The sequence below is a fragment of the Palaemon carinicauda genome, chromosome 7, assembly GCF_036898095.1.
Source record: "Palaemon carinicauda isolate YSFRI2023 chromosome 7, ASM3689809v2, whole genome shotgun sequence".
Lineage (NCBI taxonomy): Eukaryota > Metazoa > Arthropoda > Malacostraca > Decapoda > Palaemonidae > Palaemon > Palaemon carinicauda.
Window position 1 is genome coordinate 127,954,751 of NC_090731.1, and position 7,500 is coordinate 127,962,250.

The following is a 7,500-nucleotide window of genomic DNA, read 5'->3' on the forward strand; positions in this document are numbered from 1 at the left end:
TTGGTTACGTTCATAAGTCGATTAATCATTCGGAGAATTTCGTTGACCCCCTAGACCCAACCATCCATACTCAAAATATAGAACGTCTCTGGAGAGAAGTGAAGGAGTGGGTTCAGAGGCCTGGAATCAAGCCTGAACATTTCAAGCAATATTTTTCCAGGTTCTTTTTCACCCACTACTATCCTCGTCATACGTTGCTGCACCACTTTTTCATTACTGCCAGTCGCCTCTACCCTCCTTTACAACATCAGACAATCGACCCCCCCTACCCTCAAGACCCCGATGACCCCCAACTATCCACATCCCAGTCATAGAAGTTAATCCGTCAGTCTCTTCCTTCCGAGTCCAGCAAGTTTCGACGTTTCCTTCATAAAAGTAAGTCATTCCTCAATAGTCATTATTCGTGTTTTGTGACCGGGGTACTTCTAGGCAAGGTTAGGTGGGTTTGTTAGGTTCTGTGGCCTTTCTGTACTTTTTATATATTTCGTACCACTTATATGGAGAAATTATTGAATATATCTGAGGAGATATTTAGCAGTTCTAGCTCTAGTAATGACATCGTGTCGTTGGTAGTTCTGTGTACCATTCGTCTCCGTTGGTAGTACTGTGTATCAAGGTAAGTCATTCCCCCATTCTTAGTATATGTGTTTTGTGACCGGGGTACTTCTAGGCAAGGTTAGGTGGGTTTGTTAGGTTCTGTGGCCTTTTGGTACTCTTTATTTATTGTGTAATAGTTTTATGGTAGTATTATTTAGTTTACGTATGGAAAAATTTATTTCTACCTCTAGTAATGACATCGTGCCGTTGGTAACACTGTGTACCATTCGTCATCGTTGGTAGTTCTGTCAAACATTGGTAACGTTGCTAATGTTATCGTCCCCGACATCTGTTGTTTATATATTTTAACTCAGTATATATGTCCACAGTGTTAATATTTATATGGTTCATTTGTATTGTATTTCATTGTGTGATTTCGTACAGGAAATATATGATTTCCTATAGTAGATATCGTGATTTAACTGGTTTTCTCATTCATTTCATCCGTAATACCATCAACCAATTCGTCAACTTATAACTAACCGAATTGGTTGATCTGTTTGTTTGCGATTGAAATGATCATCAAAATCGGTTAAATCTCGTTATTTGCTAAAGGAAATCATATATTTCTTGTGCGTAGTCACACGATGTAATAATATCGTATTTTTAGCTCTCTTCTACTAATACTATAGCTACCCCTTAAACATTCTCTCCTACATCTAGTTTTCTTTAACAAAATATAGGGAGGACTAATCTAAACTTGTTGACAGTGGCGCACGCCATGCTCATGACGTCACAGCATAGATACGCACGTTAGAGGGCCTTAGTGTAACCACGGCGTATGTTGGTTCTTTCTTTAAACTACATGGGTCGAGATTAAATTCCTAAAATGCACATTTTATATAAATTCCAATACTGCTGAATTAATGCATCTTATATTTCTCAATACCAATTAAGGTTTGTTAATTTCAAGATGTATGCCCATCGTACCAGTCCATTGCTAATTAATCATTTAAAATATTAATTTTTAGCAAGCCAGAATAGGTAGGATTATTGTATATATAAACTCCCTTAGAGCAGGCAAGATTTATCTGAGTATTTAGTACAAAATCCTGCCTCCTCTGCACTCCTTGCAACAATATATTGCCCTGTCCTGAAGTCCCGATATGGCAACCCCAATGGATTACCGTGCGCATCAAGCTCCTCACCTGTCTGGAAAGGTGAAGCCAGGTGATCTCTCCGACCGTAGAGTCGACCCATTCAACGAGAAGCTGGGCTGGGGTGCTGACCTGCCTGGTCATTGAACCCGTGCAGATCTGGCTCACCCCCCCCCCCCCCCCCCCCGCACTCTCTCTCCCAAAACTCGACTCACAAAAGGTTGCTGCCGGTCGGAGAGATTGAGAAGAAGAGGACCCTGGGATACCATAGTTGTAGCCAACGAGGATTCTTGGGGTGAGCCAGGCAAGAGTGCAACGTGCCAATTAGTGCGACAACCATGTCAACAGCTATCACGGGCATAGGACTGATCATCAAAGGAGTGCAGGTACTACATCAATGGCCATTTAGTTTTCCCCCATTTTTTATTAGCTTAGACTAATTTTAACTTTATAGGGAACCTGGCTAATTACAATATTTGGACTGTGTGCGGTGGGATTGTGTGTAAATATTTTTCCATTATTATTTCTTGCTTGGAGACTAGCATAGTCTCTGGGTCACGTGGGCCACGTGCCAGACCCCATTTTGATTTTTTATTATTGCAGACCGCGTGTCTAAACCATCATCTTTATAATCTTGAATTGCTTTTAATTTGCATCTCTTTTGATACCATTTTTGTCTTTGTTAAGATGTCCGTTTCTTTGATGTAAATTTGTGAATAAATCAATATTAGGTTAATTAAACCTCCTTAGTATTTTTGCTCCGTCATTTATTTTAATGTGTGAAATGAATAGTTGATCACGGGACAAAGTACCCAATATTTGAAGAGAAAACCTAAGTAAGTCTATAGGTGGTAACAGCGAGGTACTTTGCATTAATATATTTGCTTTGAAGGTAAAGATCCTTATCTTTAAACTTTTAAACTACTTTACATCACTGCTCCCATTTTGGATTTTGTCTTAATTACATTAACGTAAAATAACTGTCCAGCATTTCATTGGGGTAGCTGGGACGGAGCCGGAACAGAGCCTGAGAATGAGATGACTATAGACCTGACAAAGCTAGAGTAGGCCATAAATTATTGACATTTCTACGTGTGGAGTACTCCGGCCTCTGGACAGTAAATTTCACTTTTGTATTTGAGAGTGATGGTTTGTGAATTATGACAGTAAAGTATTAGCAGGGTGTTTGTGCCCGAGAGTAAGTGCTCATATCCTCCCCTGTTGAACTTTATGTAACTGTTATAAGGAGACTTTCCCGGACTAAGTTCCCACTCAGAACATAACCATAAAAAATTCTCCACACGAGTGGTCCTTCGAACCGGATCTTCTACCTTTGACTTCTGAAGCATTAACGTAATTAATCAGCTTGATTAAGCATATAGTAACTCGCTATATCACTTACCCACACGCACACAGCCAGTTTGTCGAATGTGTAATGCCCAGACTTTAATTGGGAAGAGAAATTTGTAATCAACATGATCTTTTTGTATCGACCACGTGTTTAAGGAAAGAACCACGTAACCAGGTTAATTTGTTGCTTGAATGTTCTCTACAGAAAAACTAGAATTGTCGTAGGAACTTCACTTTGTCTTGGATCCGTTCACCCACGTGTGGCGGAATCCACTTATACCAGAAAGTTCTAAGCTACTTGAACTAAGGTTTTTGTTGTTCAGACACCCATGTTTACTGCTCAGCTAGAGCGCCGGTGTACTCGTTCTGTCAACTAATTTTGCTAGGTAAGCATCTAATTTGTAACATTTTGTACCTTGGTCTACCTTCCTTTGTGTCGTTTACCTTCCCTAACTCTAACCAACCTTAACTTTTCTAACTAACGTCCCTGTATACCTAGCACATGTTCTTGTCCTACAGAGCGAATTGGCGCAACATAATTTTAAGTGTTCTTACAAGTAACGTAGAAACTTAATTTAACCAAATCCGTTTCATTCCACGTGTTTGTTCCGAGATGGCGGATCTTGTTTACAGCCCAAACTAAGGGTGCATAATTGTTTGCTACCGTAAGTGAATTACTTCGTGTAGTTCATTTAATTTCCTTTAGCGAGGAAATGTTGTTTTTGTCCTTTAGCGAGGATATTTTTGTTTTACCTCCGCGTGAGGGAAATTTTATATTTGTTTAGCCTCCACGAGAGTGCTCTTTAAAGTCGCTGCCTTGTGCGCCATTTTGAGTAGTTCAGTGGTTGTCTTTGTGCGCCCGTAATTGTGAAATAGTCACAACAGTGTCAGCCTCGACCTGTTATTATAACTTTTAACTTCAATCTTTGCATTTATAAGCCATGTGCTTTCTAATATGTTCTACTTTAAAGTAAATTGATTAGTCATTATCGCCATGTGCGTAAATAATTCATTTTAGCAAAGTGTTTAACGTCACGTGACCTGGGCATCGTCTGCTTTGTTGGACCCGGTCACTTTGAATTTTAAAGTAATTTCATGATTTATAAGTTTTTCATCATTTAACCATTTTACTCCCATCATGAGTAAATTTAAATGTTCAATTTTCACGCTAGTAAATGAGTAAAGTTTTCATTTTTACATTCCTTTTGAAAATTCAATTATTCCTTGTTTTGTTTTACGAATCCGTTCATCAAACGTGGTCATTCCAAGATGGCGGACTTCGCTTTTAACGTAAACAACCCTCCACCGCCTAAGGCGGAATCGCTCAGCCCAGAGGAGATTAACGCTAGGCTTAAGGAACAGGAATTAACATTCACCTTTGTTTGTGAGGACGCAGACTTAGCACTTCATGCTCTTGCTTCAGTAGATTTTCCCAGCATGGGTCCAGAAGCCGTAAGTCATTTTAAAACACTTATTGGTCAAGTAAGAGATGAACTTTTTAAATACAAGAATTTTTGGAGACGTCATTACGACCATCCTATTGTTAAATTAAATTATTCAGCGTTTTCTGCCTGTTCAAGTAAAGTTGAAATTACCTTTAATAGCCTCATGGCTCATCCCAATTTAACTATTAAAGCTAATCAGTCTAATTCTTTTTCAAGGGCGACGCCTTCAGTGACACGTCCTGTTGTAAATGTTATTAACGATCCGCTAGTTGATCCTTTTAATGTCTTGGCAGTAAAGCACAATGTTCATAATTTTGTCTCGATTCCCCAACCAGTAAAATCATCACATTCCAGTACTATGTTGCCAACACGGCATACGATTAGTAATTTTGTGTCAGCCCCACCTGGTCTGTCCTCATCTCCAAACCTTAAGCCACCAGCCTTTGATCGTCCTCAACCCCTTTTGTCTTTGCCGCCGGTGACAGTTCGTCCCGGAGGAGAAAACCCCATTCATTGTCTTAACATGGACCCCCCAAGTGGTAGCGCAGATACCACACAACTTAACCGTGTGCGTGATGGCCAGCAGAGGCCTGTACCGGTTGTAGATTCAATCATTAAAGTCGTACCATCTCATGGACCAGTGCTCACGTTGCCTGATTGTCCTATTCTTAAGCCCGTGACATCCGCTCCAACACGTGTTGACGCTAAAACATCCCCGTCAAGATTTGAAACCCGCCCTCAGAGAGAGCCGCGTGATCGCAAGGTTAAGACCTTAGCAGTCAGAAAGGAACCTTGTGCACTAACGGCGGATTTAGCGAAGGTCACACATGTAGACCTAGCACCGGATATTAGAGCCTGTTTACGATTCACCTTGCTTGAGGATAAGGGTACCATGAACATCATTCATTATTCTCATTCAGTCATATATGACGCCACATTAAGCTTTTATTATCTTTGCCAAGTCATTCAGCAGCATTTTTTCAGCCAATCCCTTGCTTTAACTTTAAAACGTAGATTTGATTTTTGCCTTGACAACTTGTCATGTTGCTATAATCCCCCTGACATCCTTCAGCTCGTGCTGAATATAAGCTTTGTTTTTAATGTTCTCCTTGCAAACATTTCCCTTGACGATGACATCCAAGACCTTAGCTGTCAGAAATACGATGTCCCCATGGACCTACTTCGTCTCACTTTGTCATTCAAACTAGAGTCAGATGATTTTTCAAATTTTAACGCTGAGAATAAGGTATCTTTTCTCCTTTTGTCAGGCGATGAATACAAAGTTTTCATTACGCCAGTAATTTTCTTTGTAAAATCATTTAATGTAAAACGTTGGGTGTCAGACCGGGATTGGGATTCAGCCCCATAATTTTTAATTTGTCATTTGGCCTGACTTGTTGCTGAACTCGACCGTCATTGGCTTACGTTTTGTTTGCTCTATCCGTACCCCTAGGGTGGGAAGAACTGAGTACTTCTAATCGTTCTGTTATTATTGCATCGTACGTTTAAAGTTAAAACTGATCATATGCTTAACTTAACGCTTCCGTGGAGCATTGCCTGCGTGGTTCAATTTTCCCCTAATTCACGTGAAAGCATAAATTTTGACCCGATTGATTTTAATTAACGCCAACAGCGTTTTGTTAACTTTAAACGGACGATGATGTGAAGAACAACTTCACTCATCATTCAGCCAGTAACCTTATCTCGCTCATACTAACAAGTAGTTGAATCACATTTGCCGGAACTAACCCCTCTCCCTTTTTTCTCCCCTTTATCCCCAGGGTGTGAAGAATTTTCTTCACTCTTCTTTCAATCATACTTTTAGCTCTCTTCTACTAATAATATAGCTACCCTTTAAACATTCTCTCCTACATCCAGTTTTCTTTAACAAAACATAGGGAGGACTAATCTAAACTTGTTGACAGTGGCGCACGCCATGCTCGTGACGTCACAGCGTAGATACGCACGTTAGAGGGCCTTAGTGTAACCACGGCGTATGTTGGTTCTTTCCTTAAACTACATGGGTCGAGATTAAATTCCTAAAATGCACATTTTATATAAATTCCAATACTGCTGAATTAATGCATCTTATATTTCTCAATACCAATTAAGGTTTGTTAATTTTAAGATGTATGCCCATCGTACCAGTCCATTGCTAATTAACCATTTAAATATTAATTTTTAGCAAGCCAGAATAGGTAGGATTATTGTATATATAAACTCCCTTAGAGCAGCAAGATTTATCTGAGTATTTAGTACAAAATCCTGCCTCCTCTGCACTCCTTGCAACAATATATTGCCCTGTCCTGAAGTCCCGATATGGCAACCCCAATGGATTACCGTGCGCATCAAGCTCCTCACCTGTCTGGAAAGGTGAAGCCAGGTGATCTCTTCGACCGTAGAGTCGACCCATTCAACGAGAAGCTGGCCTTGACTGCTGACCTGCCTGGTCATTGAACCCGTGCACATCTGGCTCACCCCCCCCCCCCCCCCCGCACTCTCTCTCCCAAAACTCGACTCACAAAAGGTTGCTGCCGGTCGGAGAGATTGAGAAGAAGAGGACCCTGGGATACCATAGTTGTAGCCAACGAGGATTCTTGGGGTGAGCCAGGCAAGAGTGCAACGTGCCAATTAGTACGACAACCAGGTCAACAGCTATCACGGGCATAGGACTGATCATCAAAGGAGTGCAGGTACTACATCAATGGCCATTTAGTTTTCCCCCCTTTTTATTAGCTTAGACTAATTTTAACTTTATAGGGAACCTGGCTAATTACAATATTCGGACAGTGTGCGGTGGGATTGTGTGTAAATATTTTTCCATTATTATTTCTTGCTTGGAGACTAGCATAGTCTCTGGGTCACGTGGGACACGTGCCAGACCCCATTTTGATTTTTGATTATTGCAGACCGCGTGTCTAAACCATCATCTTTATAATCTTGAATTGCTTTTAATTTGCATCTCTTTTGATACCATTTTTGTCTTTGTTAAGATGTCCGTTTCTTGGATG